At 38.5% G+C, this 25532-nt stretch overlaps 1 protein-coding gene across 4 annotated transcripts in view; it reads left to right on the top strand.

Annotated features, from left to right (window-relative positions):
- Positions 1-25532, top strand: part of RHOBTB1 (Rho related BTB domain containing 1) — a 123514-nt gene that overhangs the window by 10564 nt on the left and 87418 nt on the right. For all 4 annotated transcript variants that reach the window (XM_011287376.4, XM_023240475.2, XM_023240476.2 and 1 more), the window contains exon 2: positions 4886-4985. The gene's annotated coding sequence lies outside the window, so the exon portion shown is untranslated. The remainder of the gene's footprint in view (positions 1-4885; positions 4986-25532) is intronic.

Genomic DNA, 25532 nt, shown 5'->3' with positions numbered 1-25532 from the left:
GAAGCAATGTGAGAAACTGGAGGAAAATCAAGTGGTTGGAGTACAGAGGGCAGGGGTGAACAGCTGGAGTCTAGAGATGTGATCAGGGGCCATCACCATGAAAGGCTTTTTAGCCATAGTGAATAATATGTATTTATCCTAGGGACCAATGTGAAGGTTGGGGGAGGGGAAGGGAGATTGTAATTAGTTACATCATCTATTCGGTATTTCAAAAAAATATTTCTGGCTAGAATGCAGAGTATGGGTTGGCAAGGGGAATAGTGATGCAAACCAGTTAAACATTTTCAGCATAGAGATACTGATAGCATGGCCAAGGGGAGGAAGGATGAGATGTTCATGATTTCTAAAAAGTGAATGGATTCAAGAGACATAGAGGAGGTAAACTGACAGGCCATCTTCCGCAATATTTATGTGGAGCCCATGAGAAGTGTCAGGTAACGCTAGAGGAGAAACAAGTTTGCAAAGACAGATGCTAAGTTCAGTTGGACATGTGGAGTTTGAGTTCTTCAGGAAACATTACAGGACAGAGCAAAAAAGACATTGGATTATGGGTGTGGAGCTTGTCAGAAAGCTCTACAGTTTGGATATAAACTCGTGACACATCTTTAATTCATAGTTGTGGATATGATGGATATGATCCATAGATGGATATGACTGCCTAGAGAAAGATTATAAAGTGAGTGGTAGAAGAGAATGCTAGGACCAAAGTCTTAAGAAATTCAAATCCATGCATCCAAGTAGTGAAGGATGAGCCTGTAAAGGATGAAATAAGGGATAGTGAGAGAAATAGAAGGAAACCCTGGAAACTGCTGGATCATGGCTGGGGGGGTGGGGAGGGGAAGGGAGCAAGGATTTCATTTCAGGAGGGTGGGAGTGGTCAGTTGGCTTGAATGTGGAAGATTGAGAACTGTTTATTTTATTTAGCAAGAGTGGAGAGCACTGATCAGGAGAGAATTGTTTTGAATTAAAATAAAAAGAAATCAGGGGCGCCTGGGTGGCTCAGTCGGTTAAGCATCCGACTTCAGCTCAGGTCACGATCTCGCGGTCCGCGAGTTCGAGCCCCACGTCGGGCTCTGGGCTGATGGCTCAGAGCCTGGAGCCTGCTTCGTATTCTGTGTCTCCCTCTCTCTCTGCCCCTCCCCCGTTCATGCTCTGTCTCTCTCTGTCTCAAAAATAAATAAACGTTAAAAAAATTTTTTTTTAAATAAAATAAAAAGAAATCACTAAGTGATATGTATGGGAAATAGAGTTATAACTAGTTCTATTTGTGGTCATGCCTGTTTGAGAATATTTCACATTTCATATTTTACACCTCTCTTAACATGATACTTGGGGAGCCAGCATGATAGACAGGAAAGTCATTTTGACATGCTGTTGACCATTATAGAGAAGAACTGGGGTGGATTTTGACAATAGAAGAGTCGAGGTCCTGGGGTCTGAACTGGAGAGAAAATAGGAACCTGACAGCAAGGAATTTTATGAGCACAACACTGCCTGTTCCTCCACCCAGTGGTGCTAGTGTGACCAGGGTAAATAAACCAAATGTTCACAAAGCAGTGTTGACTCGCCTCACCCACTTGCTGGCACCCCTGTGTTGTAGAAGGAGGCTGTGGGCTGACACATTGTATGGCACATTCTCGGCAACTTCTTTGAGGTGAACTTCAACTTCTCTCCCTGCACCTGCTACCACACAAAAGTCTGAGCATGCCCACTGGCGGGGGTGGGAGGTGGGGAGCAGCAGGGAGACCGCAGAGTAGAAGTTAATACCTCAGCCAGTGAACGCTGTGAGGAGACAAAGGTCAGATTGCAGAGGTGTGAGCTGCCAATGGGAGGTTAAGAAAAGAAAGATGACTATTGGTAATTACTTGCAGTAGTCTGGCTAGAAAGATGAAGCAAGAGATTGGAGGGCAGCTGGAGAGAGGTAACTGGATGAGCAACCACTTAATCAACAAATGTTAAAATATCTTACATGTGTCTAGTGCTAAGAAAGGCACCAGGAAGAAATTTTCCAGCCTTGATGGAAGATCTGCCATAAGATCTATTTCTCGAATGCATAATGACTAAATATTTTGTGAGCTGATTCGTTGAAACAAATGCAACATCTTCCCTCAGATATAAACCTTACTTGATCTTTATGAAATGATCAAATAAGTTTGTGTTAAGATAAAAAAGAGACAAAGAACATGTCTACCTGTACTTTTTTTTCCCTCATCCTCTCTCCTTTCATTCCTTCTGTGTCCCAAATTTGGACAGTTCTGTTACTATCACTTATTCAGGAAATATCTTCTAGAATGGTGTTCTTAAGCCTATGTTCAGAGCGTCTCATAGTACTATTTGATGTTTAGAAATCGTCTAATGTATAATTCATACAGCACTCACATATTGGAGTATTGAATATTACTACCCCATGGAAGTTAGAAATGTGAATAAAGCGGTATTCCCCTGGCCAGATTATAAGCTTTATGAGGGTTCTTGGCCCTGCTCTATTTAGAACTATCGAAAATAAAGTCAGAGTACTATAAATGGGATTTTTGTAGTTAGGTTGCAATTTAGGATCCTTGGGTAGGTAGAGAAAGGTACAATAAATTCTTACACAAGAATTCAGGAAGATCCCTGAAAGAGGTAATATTGGAACTGGGTGTTAAAAGATGAGACTTTCAGATAGCAGAAAGCTAGTAAGCAAAATCGCAGTGGCAGAAAACTACTTTTTGGAGGAGCCAGAAGAGCGAGGAGAAATGGTTTGGTATGGTTAGAGAGGCTGTGTGGAAAGCAGTAAATGCACAGATCTGGGATCCTGGAAAGCTCTGCTGAGGAGTCCTAGACTTGATCCTACAGTGACTGGAAGTGTTAGAAGTTTTCAGGCAAGTGGGGAAGCATGAGGTTTAGGAAGAAAACTGGGACCATCAGGAAAATTACGAATCAACGGGGACTGGAAGCAGGGAGTACATGAGATGAGAGGCCCCTGTCTGGATGGGAGATAGATGGTGGATGGTGGGTGAATTTCTGCCATGATGATGGCCTTGAACACGGAAAGGGGAAGTCGAGCTTCTTGTGCACAAAGTGGTTATAATCAGTTGGAGGTGTGTGTTTAGAAGGTGTGGTGATGGGGTAGAATGAAGAGGACGCCAGGTGTTCAAGCCAGGGAGAGGGACAATGCCACTGGTATTAGGTATGAGAGAAAAGCAAATTCAGGAGATGATGGGGATGAGTATCTAGCTAGAAAGCGTGAAAAAAGGTATTAAGACATTTAAGTCATGGGTGTAAATGAAATTGTTTCTAAGTGGAGAACCTTGGTGAAGGCCCACATTTAAGGAAGGGAGAAGGGCCAGAAGGAAAATTTGAGGCATTTCCTACAAGATTAGAAGTGAGATTTCAAGGAAGCCAAGAAAAAGCTTCAAGGAAAAGGACTCATGTTGTGATAGGTTTCATTTATAGAGCTGACCCTTGAATAAGATGGGTTTGAAATGCAGGAGTCCACTAATATGCAGATTTTTTTTTATAAATACAGTACAGTACTATAAATGTATTTTCTCTGCCTTATGATTTTCTTTCTCTAGCTTATGTTATGAGAATACAGTATATAATACATGTAACATATGTTATCTGTGAGGCTTCCAGTCAACAGTAGGCTATTTGTATTTAAGTTTTGGGGAAGTCAAAAGTTATATGCAGATTTGTGACTGCACAGGGTCAGCACCCCCTAACCCCTCCATTGTTCAGGGTTCAAGTGTATAATCATTTGGTTGTATCATTCTTTCTTCCCTTCTGGATTGGCCCCAAAAAATGGGCTGTGCAGCTGCCAGTGTTGTATCACATCTAGGTTCACACTTCAGGCTTGCAGCTCTACCCACTATTTACTAATGAGCAGTGACTGGCCTAGAGTCATCAGCAGTCAGTGACTTCCTTGGGAAACTCCTCCCAACTACTGAGAGTGTGTGTGTGTGTGTGTGTGTGTGTGTGTGTGTGTGTATGTGTGTGTGTGTGTGTGTGTGTTAGGAAGGCGCAACAAGGGAGGAGAGCCGGGTTTATATTTAGGATTTCCATAATTCAAGCTTCATGTTTGTCTCTAGGAGTAATACGATTTTATAGCAATAACAACTACCTCCAAGCATAAGTATCGTTTTGCCCTTCATTTTTCATGGTAGGTAGTCATTCCCGCTTTTGTTAAATAGTTGATTTTATTTCACTGTTCGTGTATCCTGTTTTCCATGAAATTTTTTTCCATGAATTTTGCGTCAGGAATATTTCTTTGAGGGAAGTAATGCATTTTTTCTCCTAACAATAGGTGTTATAGAAGAAATTATGTTCTCCTTTTACCTAAATTTCCAAGAAATTCAAATCCAAATGGTAACTTCAATTATTTCAACTGTTGACCAATATATAGGTAGTATAATGAACTTCCTTTCTTTTTCACTCTCAACCTTGTTACTTTTATTCATATTTCATGATTTTTCTTTTTGGAAGTCACCCCAAATCCTTAAGATGAAAAGCCAGGGCATAAATAAGTACGTTCACTATTAACTAAATGTCTTTCCAGACATCATCTCACTTGATTGTCAGAACAAGCCATTGACTAGCTGGTCTTATTACTCCCACCAGAGCCATGAGGGAACAGAGTCTCAGTGAAGTTAAGGACATAAAGTTCACCCAGACAAACACTGAGTGGAATTCAACCCTGGGGCATCTTTCTCTAGTGGCAGAGTGGTCATTTCAGCCTATGTGGCTCAAACTTCTGTGGGCAGCTGGCCGATGTGTACATGGCATATGGCTGGCTGGGATAGCTCTTGTTCCGATGAAAACTAATCACTGACATATGAAACTAGTCTTGTTTTGAGCAGTTTTCTTCTTGATGATGAAATAGTCCATATTTGTATGTCCTCCCCAGATTTTATAACATTCAAGAAGCACATGAAAGAGGCCTCTCATCCAGTATTCTTGATTAAGTTATGAAAATGGAATTGAAGCTTATGTTCCCCCTTCGTACGGTAAGTAACTATGAATTTGGGTAACAGAATTGCCTTTCCCCTCCTCCTAATTTCCTCACAGTATTTACAAAAGAAACGGAAATGCTCCTGGTATGAAGGTGGCATGACTTGTGAATAATATCCAGATATGTCTTCAGAATATTTCATTAAAAAGGAGAATTTCCATTTTTTCAGTTCAGTTGTGGTTTTTATAAATTCTAGTTTAACATGTTTTACCTGGTTTAGAATTGGAGTCATTTTGAGCTACATATGAGTTTTGGTAATTAACATAACTCTTCTACCCACTTTATATACACTTGTAATTCTCTAGTGAAAACTGACATGTGGACTCTGAACATGGCCACATACAAGGAAGGTTTAGAACTGCCAGGTTGCTGTGCAGGGGCATTTCTCTTCATCCCAGAAGCCCTAGCTTGGAGCATCCACCCCCATTTGGCCTGGGCACTAACTGTCTTTAACTGGAAAGACATATCACCTTGCAAGTGATTAGAACTGACTCATCCCACATGAACAAAATCGGGTTTTAAATGAGTTTTTTTTTTTTCAACGTTTATTTATTTTTGGGACAGAGAGAGACAGAGCATGAACGGGGGAGGGGCAGAGAGAGAGGGAGACACAGAATCGGAAACAGGCTCCAGGCTCTGAGCCATCAGCCCAGAGCCTGACGCGGGGCTCGAACTCACGGACCGCGAGATCGTGACCTGGCTGAAGTCGGACGCTTAACCGACTGCGCCACCCAGGCGCCCCCAAAATCGGGTTTTAAAGAAAGGGCAACATTATCAAGTTCTTCTAGGTATTGTGCCTGAAGGATTTAAAAATGATTTGAGACAGTTGATTCCTTTGTCCACCTACAAAATCATCTGTTATTTTCACTCTTCACTATATTTTATTTTTCTTTATATGTGCTAATGCATGTTTAAAGGAAAAATTCTATATGTATAGTTGTGAATATTCATTAATAAATTTCATTCACTGTAACAAATTAGGGAGGGAGGCATATGTGAATTTGTGGGGAGGCTGAATTATAGATAACTTTTAAATAAATGTGGCTTTTATTCTTTAAACTACATGTAGTAACTTCAACAAAACATTACAAAGTAGAAATCCTTAAGGAGACCTGTAATAATAAATCATATGAACATTTTGTTATTAGCATATAGATTGGATGTGTGTAGGAGCTTGTAAAGTGCCTGAGGTTCACTGAAAATAGTTTATTCTGTGTCTAAAAAGTGTATGCAAGATTGAAAATAAATGTTTAAAACACCATATATTACCTACCTATAAGTAAAGTGTTTGCAAAGCAAAGGTAAACATCAGCCCAGCTCATGAACAAATTATCAAAAGATTTTAAATTTATTGAAGCCGTAAATTAATGAGATATTACCATGTGTGCATAAATAACTTAAAGAATAAAATTTGCTGATCCTTCTCTCATATGGATATTTGTGCTAATGAATCAGGATCCTATTTACTCTATTAGTCCCCAAAGTAATTGCTTATTTGAAGAAGTTCTGTCTTATGGGTTTTCAGTTAATTAAATCCATTTGCATTTTATGCACACATTTTAAATTCTCAAGTCCTATTTTTCATAAGCCAGATTCAAATATGTTCATGTAATAATACCTCTCATTAAGGCATTAGTCTTTCATTTTTAAAGGAACTTTCAGAATAGCCATATGCATAAAATGGTTATTAATGAAATTCAATCAATATTTTAGAAAAGTCAACCCATTAAATGGTTTTTTTTTAGTTTAAATTTTCCTATTTGTAATGGTGATTACTATGCTGAACATACTTCCAATTTCTAATTTTTTGGTTAGCTTAATTTATTCAATGATTTTTTTTTTGCTTTGATTTTGCATGGCAGTTTTTAACTTCTAATACGCCTTTAGAATTACAAGCGACCTTTTCTCAAAGGGTGGTTTTTTTCAAGGTATGTGCATATTAACTGATTGATCTTGCCAACCCAGTTGGGATATCACTAAAACACGAAGCAAAGCTTTTCTAAATCTAATACTAAAGAACAAGTATAATAATTCAACAAGTTAGGGATATTTTTTAAGGGTTTGTTTTCTCTTAGTTTTCAAATATTTGAGAAGTTGTGAATTAAAGTGCATAAGTGATAAAATTGTAAATGCCTTTGTTGTATCCAAACTGTAGAAATTTTTCCGTGCTGCCCAAGTTTCGAAGCTTGAAAATGCTACTGAATTTAGGAGAGTAGAAAAAGTAGATGGAAGAGAGGCCAGGAAGCGCCTCACAGGATATACACAGTGGGCCCAGGATCTAAGACCCAAGTACTTGGCAAGGCCAGATGCTGGGAAAGGCATCCAGGGGCACAATCTGGAAAGGTGATCTGGAAATCCAGTTCTGAAATCATACCTAACTGAACTATCTCTAGATGGTTATTACATGTCACCCCATTTATAGTTTATCTAGCTTATTAGTTCCTCTTTGCAAAAAAGACACAAAATGCAGAGTCTGGATACATTTGGGTACCAATTCCAGCCTAAGTTTATAGCAGAATCAAAAAAGGATAGAGTATCCAAATGGACAAAGAAAGAAAAGGAAGCAAGGGAGGGAGGGAAAGAGGAAGGATATCCTAAAATCAGGATAAGTATGAATTATTTTGGCCTTTTTGGCAATATTGGACAATAATGTACTTTTATTGACATCTAACATGAGATGTAAGTATAAAATGGAGAACAATTTTTGATACACTTTAAAATTCATACACTTTATAGTAAAAGAAGCAATTTTCATTCAATTAAGTTTTATTAATTCATTTAAGTCATGATCTATGTAAAGCATAATGCCAATAGTATCCTAAGGAGATAACATTTTCTTTGTAGTTGGAATCGCCCTAAGGAAGCATTTCTTCTCATTTAGACAAAGTAGAAATAAAGCACATGTATTACCACTCGTATAAATTTTTAATACTGAATAAAATATTAGTGTTTAGTGTAATATTGATTCTCAACATAATACTCCTCCATAATAGCATGCTAATTGGTTAGAATTAAATCAGACAGATTCAAAAACCCTGAGAACAGACCATCTAACACTTGTAATTTTTTTTCATTAGTTTCCAGAACTCCAATTAAAATGGAATTAATCTGCCAAATAAAAGGCCATGGTGAAATAAAAGTTCCACGTACTATGTCATGTGCATGCCTTCCTCCCTCCCAGGGCCACACCCCACAACAAGATACAGAAGTGAAGATACTTGTGAGTTCGAACCACATAGTAACAGCCTTCAAAAGAGGCAGGCAATCTATGTGCATTCCAGCTCTATAATTTAACAACTGTGAGACCTTAGGCATTTTACTTGAAACTCACAGAGCCACAGTTTCCTCATCAATAATATTACTAGTCTAATAGTACCAACCTCCTAAAGTTATTGAGGAAGTAAAACAGAGGTTTGTTTAAACTAGGGGTGATTTTTTTTCCCCACCAGGAGACATTTGGTAATGCCTGGAGATGATTTGGCCTGTCCCAACTGGAGGCAGTGGGTGTGATATGGGCATTTGGGGAGTAGAAGCCAAGGACGATGCTATACAAGATGCACAGGACAGCCCCCCAAAATAGAGTCCACTGGTCCAAAGGTCAATAGTGTCAAGACTGAGAAACACTGGAGAACAGTGAAGTCATGTATGTAATGAGCATAATGTCTGAAATACAGTAGGCCCTCAAAAAATATTAGTATAATTACATTGTTATTGTTGTCATTATTTGTTTGATAAGAAACTCCAAATCACCCTGGTGGTATCAGGACTGGATACTACAAGCAAATCAGTAAGCCCACTGCAGTACAATAATGCCTATCTGCTAAGTCATCAGATGGACTGTCCAATTTTTAGGTGCCTTCAGGAATGGACTGACCCACTTAATGCCTGACTAGTCTACCAAACTCACAGATAGGATTGTACCAAAGTCCATGGGCTATCATTTAATTTGTACCTTCTTAGAAATTAGGAAAAAAACAGGAAAAGACAAATAAAAAGTAACTTATTGTACCAGGTGACTATTACTTTCTAACTCTTGCTATTAGTAATGGCTCATGAGTCTCCTGATGATCATTTTTTTTAACGTTTATTTATTTTTGAGACAGAGCATGAATGGGAGAGGGTCAGAGAGAGAGGGAGACACAGAATCCGAAACAGGCTCCAGGCTCTGAGAGGTCAGCACAGAGCCCGACGCGGGGATCAAACTCACAGACCGTGAGATCATGACCTGAGCTGAAGTCGGACGCTTAACCGACTGAGCCACCCAGGTGCCCCTTGATGATCATTTACTTTACAAAATAAGTTGATGTCTGGACATCATTTGTCTGGCAAATGGAAATATGGTCTTCTGGTTAACATAAGATCTTGACTATATATGGTACACAAATGTTATCAATTTTAAAACAAATTGAATGCAACAAAATAGTTTTAGCTTTATGTTAAAACAGTTTAGAGAGGGAAAACTCTTGCTTAATGCAAAACCTTCAGGGTCAAAGAGACCTGAGTTTGAATTTCAGCTTTATGACCTTCAAGCTGTGTGACCTTGAATGGTTTGTCTTCTCTGAGCTCAGTTTCCTCATCTGTTTAATAGGCAGAAAATTATGTCACAGGGTTGTTGAGAGAATTAAATGATACATGCAGCATTTGACATTTATCAGTAGTGAATAATTATTACCATTTCTTCTGGAGACCTTGCATTGCCTTGAGGTTGTTATCATAGCCACTGGTTTTTATTGTAAGAATGGTAACTATGATGTGTAGATACTTTTTATTAACAGAGGAAGCCCAAAATAATCCATAGCCTCAATAAACAAAAAATCTTAGACTTACTTCAATAAAAGTGATTTAAGAAGAAAAAAGAAAAGGTACATATTATACATGGAATTTCCCAGTGAGAATTTTTTTTAAGGAAAAGATGGATTTCCTAAATTAAAGAATGAATGATGTGCACATCTTTCCGGCATATTTTAATATAGTTGATAATCCACTTTTTAATTAGCCACCTAATTATAATTCAATAGAAATTTCCCTAGGTGAATGTAGTAACCTACTTCAGAGAGAGAAATGGAGCTCTGAGTGGGCGCTCCTACTGTGAATTTTGACACTTTTTCAGGTTCAATTTGTTCTAAGGCTAACTGGCCCAGGAGAGATGGGGAGAGCTGTGTTTCATAACCTAATAATTCCCACTGCCAGGAAGGTTGACAATAAGGCCAAGTTCGCCTTTCATTGGTATTTTTATTTTTCTCTTTTCTTTGTTCCCTGGAGAAGACCCAACTCTTTTTTTTTTTTTTTGTGCTCCCATCATTCAAATGTTTTAAATTTGAAAACAAAAACATTTACGCATAATCCAAACTACACCCTCCTTCATTTTCTTGGGAGTTTGGTGTCTTCTCAACTCAGGTTTCCCTTACTTCCAGCTCCTGAGAAGCAGGAGGCTGGAAGACATGTGAGGAGACCATCTCAAGGTTTAATTCCACAACCCAGACTGTGCCAAGGAGGGAGATTACTTTTTAATCTATTCCTTAGCAATAGATGTTTGAATTGCTCAATCCTTAATATATTTTTTATCATTAGTGCTCATCACCTTAGTCTAAAATGTTTTCAAACTCACCAACTTTTGCTTTATTAATTGATTAATAAATTGATTGCTTTATTAAATCTCTCTTCCAACCAGGTTTAGCTTTGTGTAATTACAACTTCAATATATTTGAATGTAATTGTATACTATTGTCTCTCATTAATTTCTGGCTCATATCCATTAAACACATACAGACAAGAGAGGTGAACTTCTCACTTTAATTATTTCCTTGCTTTCACCCCTTGCCTCCTACAGTCTATTTTCAATAAAGTATGAGTCAGATAATTTTGTTCCTTGACTCAGAACTCTCCAGTAGATCCACTTCAATCTGAGTAAAAGCTAGAGCCTAATGATGGTCCTCAATGCCATATATGTGACCACCATGACCACCATCTCCTGCCCCAACTCGTACATTCACTCCACTCTAATTACTCTGGTTTCCTTACAGTTCTGTCGGTATACCAGACATATCTCTGTCTCAGGGCCTTTGCACTTGCTATTTCTTGTCTGAGACAGTCTTCCCCCAGGACTACACATGATTTACTCTCTCATCTCCTTCAAGTCTTTGTTCAAATGTCAACTTCTAAATAAGACCTTCACTGACCACTCTTCTAAAAATGCAACCCCTTCCTTTAAAAAAAAAAAAGGGCAGGGAGGCTGGGTAGCTCAGCCAGTTAAGCATCTGACTTTGGCTCTGGTCATGATCTCGCAGCTCCTGAGTTCAAGCCCCACATCGAGCTCTCTGCTGTCGAGGCAGAGACAACTTGGGATCCTCTGTCTTCTTCTCTCTCTGCCTCTGCCCCTCCCCCACTTGCACACATGCTCCTGCACTCGCGCACTGTCTCTCTCTCAAAAATAAGCATGTTTGGGGCGCCTGGGTGGCGCAGTCGGTTAAGCGTCCGACTTCAGCCAGGTCACGATCTCGCGGTCCGTGAGTTCGAGCCCCGCGTCGGGCTCTGGGCTGATGGCTCAGAGCCTGGAGCCTGTTTCCGATTCTGTGTCTCCCTCTCTCTCTGCCCCTCCCCTGTTCACGCTCTGTCTCTCTCTGTCCCAAAAATAAATAATAAATGTTGAAAAAAAAATTTAAAAAAAAAAATAAGCATGTTTGTTTTTGAAAGAGAGAGAGAGATGGGGGTGGGGAGAGGCAGGGAGAAAGCGGGCACAGAGGATCCAAAGTAGGCTCTGCACTGTCAATGGAAGAGCCCAATGTGGGGCTCAAACTCATGAACCATGAGAACGTAACCTGAGCTGCAGTCAGACTCTTAACGGATTGAGTCACCCAGGCATGCCCCCAAAATTTTTTTAAATAAAAAATAAATGAAAAAAAATGTAACCCCTTCCCACACTATTTTCCTTCCTTGGTTTATTTTTCTCCATAATACTGGTCATTCTCTAATAATTTCTGTGGTTTTCTTATTTATTTATTTTCTGTCTCCCTCCACTAGAATGTAAGCTTCACGAGGGCAGCAATTTTTGTTATTTTTGACCAAGCACCTACTCCAATGCCTAGTATCTGGCAGACACTTGATAGATATTAGTTAAACTGAATTGAAGTAAAATTACACACTTATTGACCTTATTTCATTTCCCTCAAAGCTTTCATTTCCCTTCTGTTAGTCCTTATCTTCTCGTGTTCTGCCATTATAGCTCCTATAGGACATCTTTGATCCCCCAACCCCCAGGTGGATTTTGGAAATGGAAGAAACAGTTTAACTGTGCTTCCTTTTCACTGATCACTGACAAGCTTTACTGGGATAAGTTTGCATTTTAGCCATATTCCTTTCCTATTAGATGAGATTGTTATCACCAAAATGGTGAACTGACCGGGATAAATTAGATTCCTGATCAGAACACTCCTGGGTGAATCTTGATGGAAAAGAGAGGGAGAGAGGGAGAAAGGGAGAGAGGGAGAGAGAGATGGAAATGCTAAGTTCTATAAATAGGTATCCTTTTCTTAGCACACATGTTCCTAGCATAAATATTAGATCCTTAAACCTGATTCAAGAAAATACGTACTTCCTGATGACAAGAAAGCCATAAATATAGTTCATGACCAAAGATTAGTCACTGTTTATTATTGCTGGTGACACATGATACGTTGGGGAGATCTGGCAATATTTCAGACATCTCCAGTCAGCCATTTATCATTTCACAGTGGAAGATGAGGAGGTATTTCTATATTAACAGCCCCTGTAATAAGGGAGTGAGTGAAGAAACATCTGATGTGTTTTATCATTGAGAGTCAAAGGGACACTGACAATGTTAAAAATGTGCTGAGTAGATTACAGGTTTTGTACAAGTTGGTCTTCTAAACAAGAAGACTCCTTTTTCAAAAAAGTAGTAGAAGAAAAAAGGAACTATGTTCTACGTTGCTTACTTCTCCCTTGTGCCCCTGAATGATATTTCTAGACTTGAGAAACTGTTTCTGAGAAACAGAAGCTTGATTTGTCTCCAAAGCCTCTAACATTCTGAGCAGCATGATGGTCTGGAGACCCTGCTGCTTCAGGCCATGCTGCGGTCCCAGCACAGGATTACCCTGCAGTTATGCAACAGAGACTCAAGGCACCTGCCCTCCACCCAGTGTAACAATGTTTCCCTATTTCAACCTAAAATTTAGAATAAATCAAGGCACATAGCATGTTAACAACTTCCACCTGATTAAAAAATTCAAGCCTATGTTCCCTTCATAACTACTATGGCCATGCAAGTGAAAGACATAAAGCTCTCTGGGAGAGGATTTTAAAAAGGGGCTTGGGGATGTGAATGGCCAAGAACTGTATCTTAAAAATGGTGGGAGTGAGCCACTGAAAAGTTTTTAACATAACCGATAACTTCTGCAATGCTCTGCAGAATTCTGAAGACATCATTAAAAATTAAATAAAAAGCCTCAGCTTGGTTTTGTGTGTGCTTCAATAGGCAAAAAGATATATTTAATGCAGAGGGTGTTGAATCTGAATTAGTACAAATATTATTAATTTAATGTTCATACTGCATTTTATGGTTTATAAACTGCTTAGCAATAATTTTATATATTTTTCCTCACAGCGCCACTGTAAAATATATCGGTATTTTATTTTTCCCATTTTATAGATGAGGCAACCTTTAATAAGTGATCTATTTCTTTCCTGTGCATATTGGTTAACTGGTAAATGATTAATTTATGTCTGCATGAACTTCATCATGCAGAGTATTTATTTTAGTGTGAGTTGGTATTTATTTTACCGACAAAGCATTACAGTATCCAATTATATATGCATGTTTTAAAGGCAGTAAAGCAGTCACCAGTAGTTAATGCAACATTAAGTCAGAGATTTTAAATCCACAGTAAATTCTGAGTGAGGGTATTTAAATCAAGCAGCGCCCTTTCTCCCTGCTCTCATCCATGTGGGTAAGCAATGGCCCTTCTATAAAATGACCACGTGGCATCCGTCCTGTGACATGGAAAAGATGTGCTGAGATTTTCAGAGCTTAAAATCTTAACTGAAGAGAAATACCAAAAGGTTTATAATTACATCTGGCAAAAGTTCAAGAGTAAACAAATCTTATCATTTATATCTGCCTATAGAATAACTTGCAATTGGGGGGCTTCGACCTTGCCTGTTTTTTCTTCCCTCTTCCTTATGTGCCTCCATTTTTTCCTTTCATTTGCTTTATCAGTTCTCCTTCACTAAGATGGTTGTTGTGGCTGCTGGTATGAACAAGTATAAGTAACCCCACACGAGTGATATATTAAGGCTTAATAAAAAGGATAACGTGTCTACAGTATTTGCATTCTCTCTCCATATTGCACTCTAGTGAGCTATCAGCAAAACTGCTTTTCAGTGGGTGTGGCATATGAAGTCCAAGGTTCTCAAAATGCTCCCTAAGCACTAACTCAGCAATACCCTCTAATATCATTTCATACTTTACCCCTATAGAGGACAAAGCACCAAGAAGTTCATTCATCCATAAGTCAAATTTTTTAGCTAATTAGAAATATAATTTCTTTTCACAATAGCTTATAACATATAATTTTCCCTTATTTATTGATCTCAAGACTCTTAAATTTAGCCAATAAAGCTAAGGATTTTTAAAATTCATTGCAAAGATTCCAGCCCTAATTTCACATGCAAAAGTCTAAATATTGGCATGTTAGCTGTCAAAGGCAGATGATTTAAAACACATTGTGTGTGCTGGATACTTAAATGCTTCCAGATTCAGAAATTGTCTCTTTCAAACTTAAAATGTACTTAAAGACCCAGGAAGTGATACCAATTTTGTGAAAATATTTATATTATTAAAAATTTGGGGGTCGCCTGGGTGGCTCAGTTAGTTAAGCACCTGACTCTTAACATCTCACAGTTCATGGGATCGAGCCCCACATAAGGCTCTGCACTGACCGTGTGGAGTCTGCTTGGGATTCTCTGTATCCCTCTCTTTCTTCCCCTCCCCTGCTCACACTTGCGCTCTCTCTCTCTCTCTCTCTCTCTCTCTCTCTCTCTATCTCAAAATAAATAAATATTATAAAAATTTTTTGTACACACTGAAATATAAACTCCATTACATCAGATCTACTAGTAAGATAACATATTATGAAGTAATATTTTTTAAATTTATGTGATTTGCTATGGGACCTACTGAACAGTATCTATGTATTCAGGACACAGATGTTTTGAAAATAAATCTGTAAAACAAGGAGCATTACCAGAGAGGAACGTCCCTGAAGTACCATCCCCAGGCTTCCTGCTTAGAGATCAGTAATAAAAGGAATCAGCACCCCAGTGTGCTATTTTCTAACTCAGAATTAGATGGACTTGACCCTTAAATAAGCACAGTGGATTATTTTCATATAATGATTCCCTCTCTCTCTCTCTCTATATATATATATGTGTGTGTGTGTGTGTGTGTGTGTGTGTGTGTGTGTGTGTGTAAATGCACACACACGGAGATTTTAGCCTTACTCTGTTATAAAAATAGAGAAAACATGTGTAATCAAAAGAAACATTTCAAGTATTAAAGTATAAATTAAATGTATGAAATACATAAATTTCTTCCTTTTAAAAATCGTTCCATCTAATAAAATGTCCAAATGGAGTGCTATCATAGTTTCCTTACATGCCACAGTTCCAATATCTAATACCCCAAGGCTTTTCCTAGTCCAAGACTTTCCCAAAGGCATTTATTATTCCCATTTACATTTATTTGACCCGTATTGCAGCTTCTAAATTGGATACATCATCTTCCCTGAGAACTTGGTGTCCTTACATAGCCTTACAGGAGAACTGTGAGTTATATCACTTTCTGATGCAACAATGAACTAAATGGGCAGAAAAGCGTAAGACTCCCTCACACTTCCTTGTTTTCCACCACCCACCCCTCACATAACATGAAACACAAGTGAGTGTCCCATTATTGTAAATGTTGAACTGGGCTTGATTCCCAGTTCTCAGTCTCGTAATCCCAGAATCCATTATTATGGTGTTTCTGTTTTCATCAATTGTCATCTTTTTATATAATTCTGTAAGCTTTTGCCAAAAAGAAACATTTCGAGGAGGGATTCTTATATGGAAAAACTGAAATACAATGTTCATGCTAAGGAAAAACATTTATTCTTTTTTAAAGAGAGAAATTTTCACCAAGTATCATGATTTTCCAGAACTGCATAGATGGAGAAGTTGCTGAAACTCAATCTTGCTTCCTGATAAAGTCAATATAGCATTTACACAGTTATTACCTAGAACTAACATGAAAACGAATAAAAAGTATTTCAGGTTAAAATTTCAGCTTCTAGTTTACACTTAACTAAAAATCTCTTACAAGTAAGCATTCTTGTCCATCAGAAGTTGGTACAGAAGAAGGAAGTTCAAAGGAGTAAATATGGGAAGTGTCTTTCCAGCCCTAATAGGGTAAGAAGATCCTGGCCCGAGAACACGGATCTCTAGACCATGGAGCAAATATATCCCTGAAGAGAGAAAAATCCATTAGGTTGTCATGGCTTTGAAACATCAGCCATTTACACTTGCCAGGTCCTGAACCCGCATTCACTTGGTAATCAGTTCATTGATTACAATTCTTCTTCTCATCTACTTATGTGTATATATCTATACCTACAGGGAGAAAATACAGCAGTCAATATAACTCATTAGGTTGATGGATATATTTCTTATTATAAGTTAATATATTGGGATTTTTCTGTAAAGACGCTTTTTAATTACTATAAATATTGTCAATGAGATCATTTTAAAATTATAAAACTCTCAGCCACACGTACAGAGGTAAAAGTTCCATTTCTGGAACATGAGACTAAAAAGAGTCATTTCTCATCCATATTTGCTTTTAAAATATAGCCACTCCCATACATGCTATCACAATGCCTTCCCCACCCCACAGGAAAGGGAACTAATGCTTGTAAGAAATGATAGTCGATAGTCTTACACACTATCCTCAAAGAAAGTTATTTGTTCAGGTTCACCCAACCAGTAACTAACAGAGATTAAAACTCAGGTCTGATAGATGCCCTTTCAACTAAACTTATGTCTTTACTTAGAATCCACTAGTAGCAACATAGGCTGTGACTAGGAGAAGCAGGTAAGTACTCCCTGGCTGCTAGAGAAAAACACTGATCCTACTGGCTGTTTCCTCTAAACAAACCTAAACCCAAATCTCCCATCCAAGAAGTTGGTGTTCTCTATCTGGTGCTTTTATCTTCATGGACATGTGCAGAAACCTTGTCTGATGATTTAGCTATATATATATTTTGGAGTCTGATTTTTAAAGTAATTCAACACAAAGACATTTGTTCATAGTAAACTTAAGAATGGGTTGTATATTACCAGGGAACTGGAAAAGCAAAGAGAAATGATAATTATTTTACCAAGCAATTTCATAGCTGTCTTTCATTGTCTATTCATATCTCTTTATTTGGTCTGGCTAGTTATGAAACCAGCTCCCATTATTACATTTTGTTAATTGAAATATAGCTTTAATTGTTCCCAAGTATACTTTTATATTTTTTACCTAAAACTAATCTGAAAAAGGTCTTAAACCTATTTAATTGGAGCTGGTAGGAATAGAGGTGAGGGCACTCCTAAATTAATTATAAGCTTGGTGAGACAGAGATGAAATATTTTGGATTTTGACCATGCATGTTAGGTATTAGGAGAATTATATTTCATGTTATGGAGATGAACAGAAAATTCTGGAGATGATTTTTGAATCTTAAAGAATCAGGTATTGGGGCGCCTGGGTGGCTGAGTCGGTGGACCATCCGACTTAGGCTCAGGTCATGATTTCGCGGTTTGTGAGTTAGCACCCTGCGTCGGGCTCTGTGCTGACAGCTCATAGCCTGGAGCCTGCTTCCAATTCTGTGTCTCCCTCTCTCTCTGCCCCTCCCCCGTTCATGCTCTGTCTCTCTCTCTCTGCCAAAAATAAATAAACACTTAAAAAAATTTTGTAATAAAAAAAAGAATCCTAGGTATCAAATATTTATTCAGTTTGACTTCATTTAATGAGGTCATCCTTCCATTTTCCAGGAAACTATTTTGCTTAAACTAGTTCCAACATTAAAATCTTTCTTTAAGAAAAGATTATCACTAAAGATTGACATTGTATAATACAAACAGGAACTCATTTCAGTGTTTAGCCTACCTCCTCAATTTGAGTAAATTCTTCCTAATATCTAAGTAAAGTCTCTCCCAAAATGGCCTGTATCTTCTCCTCTGCAAGTAATGTTACACTAATTTATTCTCCATAGTCTTGGTTCTTCATCCTTGTAATGCTTGGTTTGAATCTATATTCTCTGCATCCTCCCAGGCCTCCTTTCTTAATGGGTGTCTCCGTGTTTCCAGATGTCAGGGTTGTTTCTTTGGAGTATAAAACCCAAAGGGTGTTGCCCTCCTCACTGTAGCTCTGATGCTTCTATGATATAACCCCCTAAATATTTTTTTCAAAATTCCTTCAGAAATTTACATATTAAAAACAAAGAGCAAACAAAAGAAGGCTATCTCAGATAAGGCTCAAATGGAGTTTATGCCGAAAATTTTCAAGAAGAGTATGAATACTTTTCTTTCTTGGATGCTATTTTGAACGGTGACAGGATGAACTAAGTGACCTCTTGATGATCTTCCAGCCCTGTGACTCTGTGATAATCTTAGCTTCCAGCATTTCATTTTCTCTAAACACTAAAATCTAATCTGCCCTAAGATATGAGAGTGTTTAACAGATGAAAACCTTTTAATGGAGGAAAGATTCTGCTTGTTTTCTTGGAAGTAATTTTCTTAACAATTGCTTACATTTATATTCAAGGCAGCCTATATTGAATCATTAAATCCAAAGAAAATCATAAAAGAAAAATTAGCAGACATATTATATAATGACATGCAATTTATTTCTTGACTTTTGCCTTTATTGTTCTGCATTAGAAACATTTACTCCTGTAGACGTGGTTAAAGGATTCATGAACTCCACTTTCTTAAACCTAAAACCATTCTTGCTTTCTATACTACAATTGTTTCTACTTAAAAAGGAGACGTATGTTAGTACCAGTAGACATTTTACTTCCAAGCGAGGCTACTTTCTGAGCGGGGCAGCCATAGAGCAAATTACATCTGACAAGTCCGTTTAGTAAAGATTAGCTGTAGTTAGATTAAACAGACCTTGAGCCTGCCATTTAATCCACCACTACTGGTTGTGTGTGCCCAGCCAGTGAGGATACTTGCAGGCACAGAAATTAGATTATTAGTTTTCATTGCTTTTTAATCAGCTGTTTTTGAACCAGTGGAAAACTTTAGACATAAAGTGAAAAACAGCCCTTCCACATATCAAATGGATGATCTACTTGACTCTAGATTCAGGTGCTAATATTATTAATTACATTATCAGTACTACTAATGATGATGATAAGAGTGTTACATAAAAACTAGCTACCCTGAGCTAATCTCTGGCAGAGCTTTACACAGATTATTTATATTGAATCCTCAACAACTGTTCTCTGGAGTTTTACCAAAATAAAAATGGTGAGTTATGCATATATTCTGGGACATTTTTTTTCTGATATTGACTCGGAGCGTCCATGAGTATTTTTCAATGAGTTGTTCAGCATTCAGTTGATTATTTTTTGTTGTTGTTTGGTCCAACTGCAGTTTGGATGATATAGAATGAACATAGAAAACCATAGCATTAATCTTGGACTGTAAAAGCCCTATTTGTATTGTGACACAAATATAAATGTAAAGCAAGCAGAAAAAATGCTATGTAAGCTCTTTTCTGAGCTTAGTATTGTTAGAAAATATTTAACTCTTGTGTTGTTTGGTAGCTTTTCTATTGTGTGTACTGTAAGTGCAAAAAGAATTACACTAGAGTTAAAAATTAGTCTGAAATTTCATAGTGAACTATTTTTATCAAAAACTTATCAGTTCCTCCAGTAAATGGGCAGCACTGAACTTTATACAATTGCCAAGAACCAAGAAATATAGAATTAATATTAAACACAGATCTGAGTTGTATTGATCAGCAAATACTTGATATAAGCTGCTAAAAAGAAAAGCCATGTATTATCATATTCCTTGTCTCTTGAATAAATACATGTCTTATGGGTAGAATAGTGGGTTTATATACCTACAGAGGGTAGCATTTGGTTGTGCCTAATGTAAGGTCTGCCTGCCACTCACATCATGTAAGTAAGCCCCACTCTATTCAAAACTGGGAAGTATTTTATTTTATTTTATTTTATTTTATTTTATTTTATTTTAACATTTATTTATTTTTTGAGAGAGAGAGACACAGAGTGTGAGTGGGGGAGGAGCAGAGAGAGAGAGAGGGAGACACAGAATACAAAGCAAGCTCCAGACTCTGAACTGACAGCACAGAGCCCGACACGGGGCTGGAACTCAGAGACTGTGAAATTATGACCTGAGCCGAAGTCGGACGCTTAACCGACTGAGCCACCCAGGTACCCCGTAAACTGGGAAGTATTTTTAGTGCAATGTGTATAATTGGAATAGAACTGTCAACAACCACAACCTATGTTTTTTTGAAAAGCTGACACTATTATAGGCAAACAATCACGGATCACCATGCCATTCTGCTAAATGACAGCAAGACTCACCCATAGCACTGAATGCTTGCTCTGCCAGAAACCATTGGAGACCACACTGGAAATGGAGTTTCTGGGTGATGGTTTTACCCCATTGGCCTTGTATGTATCAATTAAGCAGTTGCCCTGGTTGTCCAGTTCTTCCCCTGCTGACATCATAACTCAGACTGTTAAAAATGTCTGCAATCCCACCGTCTGCTCTCCAGGGCTTTCACCTTGAGATGGAGAAAGGGACTGTATGGTCTCGCTTACTCCATCTCCCCAACTTCTAAAAGTACAGCCTGACGGTGACCAAAAGAGCTAAGTCAATGCCATTGTACAATAAATGGTTGGCAAGCAGCTCTGGAACTAAAAGACTCTTAAGGTTGAAGGGAACCTTAAAGGTCATAAATGATGATCCTACACTCTTCTGATGATTGAAGTGATATTCAAACACCAGTGATGATAGGAATCAATCTCTTGTCCTCCCAACTTCAGATTGCTCTAATTGATACAAAGTCCTTACATTAACTATAATGTGGCTCTCTGCAAATTCCACTTACTGGTCTTTAATGTAACCTTTGGAACTAATTTAATGTTTATGTCCTCTTTGATACTCCAAGAAGTTCCTTTCCAATGCTTCCTCATTCTCTCTGGTTTCCTTCCTCAATGTCCTTGTCACTTTCCTCTCAACATGGTCCAATTTTTTTATGTTGTTTATTTTTGAGGGGGGAAGGGGCAGAGAGAGAGACAGAATCCCAAGCAGACTCTGCACTGACAGTACAGGGCTCAAATTCACAAACTGTGAGACCATGACCTGAGCCAAAATCAAGAGTCAGTTGCAATGCTTAACTGACTGAGCCACCCAGATCCCCTGAACATGGTTCAATTTTTTAACATTTCGCAAATTCAGAGTATGATTGGGACTTGCGCAGGATAAAACACAATTCCAAGCACTGTCTTGCTATTAATACTGAATTTGCTGTTGTGGCAACTATATCAGAGTGACCCCTGAAATTCCCACGTGCTTCTCAAATATCTAAACTAAGTCACATGTACCCCATCCGGTACCTGTGTAGCTGAGTTTTTGTCTCCTTGTTTTGGACCACCATAGTAGATTTCATTAATGTTACCTCATTAAATTTGTTCCATCCTACCAACTTTAATGTTTTTTCATGAGGAATGAAGAATGAATTCTAATCCTGTCATCTCACTTATCCACTATGTAAAATCCTAACTAGTATCACCTATAAATCTGGCTAGCACATTCTCTATTTATATTAATACCTGATCTTTTTAAAGTGTATTTATCTATTTTGAGAGAGAGACAGCATGAGTGGGGGAGGGGCAGAGAGAGAGAGAGAGAGAGAGAGAGAGAGAGAGAGAGAGAGGGAATCCCAAGAAGGTTCCATGCTGCCAGGGCAGAGCCTGACATGGGGCTTGAACTCATGAACCATGAGATAAGATTATAAGCTGAAAGCAAGAGTCAGATGCTTAACCAAGTGAGCCACTGACATGCTCTAATGCCTGATCTTTTTAAATGTTGACAATAACAGGACTGAGGCATCACTATTAAAAATACCCTTTCATGAGCATCTGTCTTTGGTTCAGGTCATGATCTCATGGTCCTTGAGTTCAAGCCCCACATCGGGCTCTGTGCTGACAGCTCAGAGCCTGGAGCCTGCTTTGGATTCTGTGTCTCCCTCTCTCTCTGCCCCTCCCACATTCACACCCTACTCTCTCTCTCTCTGTCTGTCTCAAAAATAAATAAACATTAAAAGAAGAAGAAGAAGAAGAAGAAATGCCCTTCTAGGTAGCCATTAATCATTCATTTCTATTCTCTAGGGGTGGCTATTCAACAAAATTGCCAACACCCTGGATTTTTAGCTCATATCTTCACCTTAGCCAACAAGACACTACACAAGTGCCTTGGCAGATATCCTGCAGAAATCCAGATATACTAGTTACCCCCATTGGCTAATCCATTAACCCTTTCAGAGAAGGAAATGATGTTCATCATCTACATGATCTATTTCATGGTGAATCTTTTGGAATCCAGCTATGAGACTTACCACAGTGATTTGAGGTTCACAGATATGTACATTTTAAGAATCTGCATCCCTGCCCCTTTAGAAATCAGATTCACATTTGCCAATCTCCATTCATGCTTCCTACAGTCCCGACAGTCCCTCAGAAATGTCAGCAGGGGTGTCACAGGTTTCATATGCTGCAGGGGTCTCAGCTTATTCATTGTCCCTAGCACCTAGCACAGTGTCTAGAATGGAAGAGGCATCCTACTATTTTTAAGGACTCAAAATACTCAAGTTAAAATACTCAGTCAAAAATATCAGCTCAGATCATTGATTCCAAGGTTGTGAGACTGAGCCACACATCGGGCTCCACACTGATGGCGTGGAGCCTGCTTGAGATTCTCTCTCTCCCACTCTCTGCCCCTCCCCTGCTCTCTCTCTCTCTCTCTCTAATAAATAAACTTTTAAACAAAGGAAAAGCACAGTCCAAACTTGATATTTGGGTGTTTATATTCATGTTTTTAAAACTCTAAAATAAGAATCTTACAGGTCAGAAGACCATATTAATTTATACACCACATTAGAATTTTGAATTGAACCGAGAACACTCTCACAACCGATCACATGCCACACTTTCTTCTGTGGTTGTAAATGACATCCCCCAGGTTTACAGAAAGATGGTCTGGATTTCACCTGGAGACATCTGGGCACTAGTGTTCCTACTGAGGCTCAGAAGGAGCCATATTTGAATTGTTTGGGGGTGTGGAGACATTAAAGAATATAAGAAGGCAAAGCCGGACTTTGGAGGAGAAGGGAGGGAGGCTTCCAAGTCGTTCCATGAGGCCTCATCCCTCTGTGCCCCTAGCACTGCACCCTTTCTCTGTTCCTCTGTTCCCTTTTGTTCATCTCCAGGGCCAAATTCTCTTAGGACCTGGCCCCTCCTCTGCTAGCATAATATAGCCTACAGCTCTCCTTTTATCACACTCCTTAGGGAAATTTAAGCCAGAAGGAAAGGAGAATTTCAGGTGGAACACACTAACAAAGAAGGTGATGATGACAAATCTCACATTTCAATAAAATCCTGGTAACTGAGATTTGAGATACTCAAAAGAATTACAGAAACACCAACACTGTCTCTTTGCCCCAAGGTTGCTGTCATTTCTGAGGGACTGAAAAAAGTGATGTGCAGGGACACAGCTCCCACTACCAAGAGTCCTGGAAGGCATGGAGAACGTGGGCATCCTCTTACACCCTCTCTGTTCATCTTGTCTTCCCTCTCAGCAGAAGCAGTCTGTCATCCCCAGTCTCTCCTTGACACAAAGAAAACAGAAGTCCTACAATTCTGCTCTCTTTCTAATCCATCAGTGTTACTGTCACCTCTAAGCTACATGTCCATCTTTTATTGGAACAACAACGTGCTCCATGAGCTTAAAAAGCAAACAAACAAAAAATAAAACAAAACAAACACAAAAAAAAGCAAACATGTATCCGGACGTTCTTTTCAACAGGTCTCAGGTCGTCTGCAGGTTTCCCTTTATATTTGCTGTCCTCCTGCCTGGACAACCCTTCACCTGACTTTTCCCAAGGCCAGTTCATAGTATTCAAGCCCCTGACGAAGAAGTGCCATCTTTTCAAAGATGGCCTCTCGACCACCCTGACTGAAGCAATCACACTGCGTTTCTCCCTTTCCCCTACTCAGCCCTGGTTTTCTTAAAAGCACACACTACTGCACGCAGTTAAAGACACACCTTCTTTGTCCTCCTCCCCGCCTAGAAAAAAGGCCTCTAAGAACAAGGACTTGGCCTTATTCACATCAGTGTCCCCAGTGCCAAGAACAGTGCTGCTACCCAGAAGTTTCTCAATAAACATATGCCCAATGCATGAAGTGACAAATACTCAGAAATACTCAGACAAAGACTTGTCTTCTCTTTCACTTCAGAATTATGTACAACTAATTTCTAGAAATGGCTAATGGTAGAAATGGCTCGTTTTAAAGTAAATTTTTTTTATTCTGTAGAATATAATATAACCAGCAATGCTTTGATAATCTGAAATTTTTAGACAAGGTAAAAAAATAAAGTGGTAAAACTTAAAATAAGTTACTTATGTGGCCCCTGGGTGGCTCAGTTCATCCGGCAGCCAACTCCTGATTTGGGATCAGGTCACGATCTCACAGTTCGTGAGTTTGAGCCCCACATTGGGCTCTGTGCTCACAGCACAGAGCCTGCTTCAGATCCTCTGTCTCCCTCTGTCTCTGCCCTTTCCAGACTCACACCTGTGAACACACTCTCTCTCTCAAAAATAAATAAATGTTAAAAAAAATTTAATAAAAGAAATTACTCACAATCCTAATACTAGGGAAAACTGATCTTAAGAGTTTGGGAGTATGTTTAGAATTTCTACTAACTTTTCAATCTTTTCAAGTCATCTTCCCTTTCAAATTCTTGGGCTGTAGAATTCTTCTAATCTGTTCCCTGAACTTTTAAAAATCTGTTCTCATAAATTTGCCATATTTGTCTGATATTTTTCAGACTTTCTATCCCCATCACAGTTTTTAAAACTACATTTTTATTGTTCTATAAAATTCCTGTTACTTCCACATGGCCAGCCAGTTTCCCCCTCATGAACTAGAATTTCATTTTTTTCTGAAATATCAGTTCTCTCAATTCAAATTTTTAGACAATAAAATTGCCAACAAGGCAGGTCAATAATATATCGGATGTCCTTAGTTTAACTGAAAATGAATTCCAGCATAGCTGGCTAGAGACTACCATTGATACGGTATCTCACGAAATACTTGTCTCATTCAGTCTTAAGACTATTCTACCATTATGGATATACCATAAGAATTAGGTAGTGGGAAAATATTCACAAAAGACTTCCAAG

This window comes from Felis catus, chromosome D2, assembly GCF_018350175.1.
Source record: "Felis catus isolate Fca126 chromosome D2, F.catus_Fca126_mat1.0, whole genome shotgun sequence".
NCBI lineage: Eukaryota > Metazoa > Chordata > Mammalia > Carnivora > Felidae > Felis > Felis catus.
The sequence above is the reverse complement of the archived record's forward strand: the minus strand, read 5'-3'. Positions and strand labels throughout refer to the sequence as shown.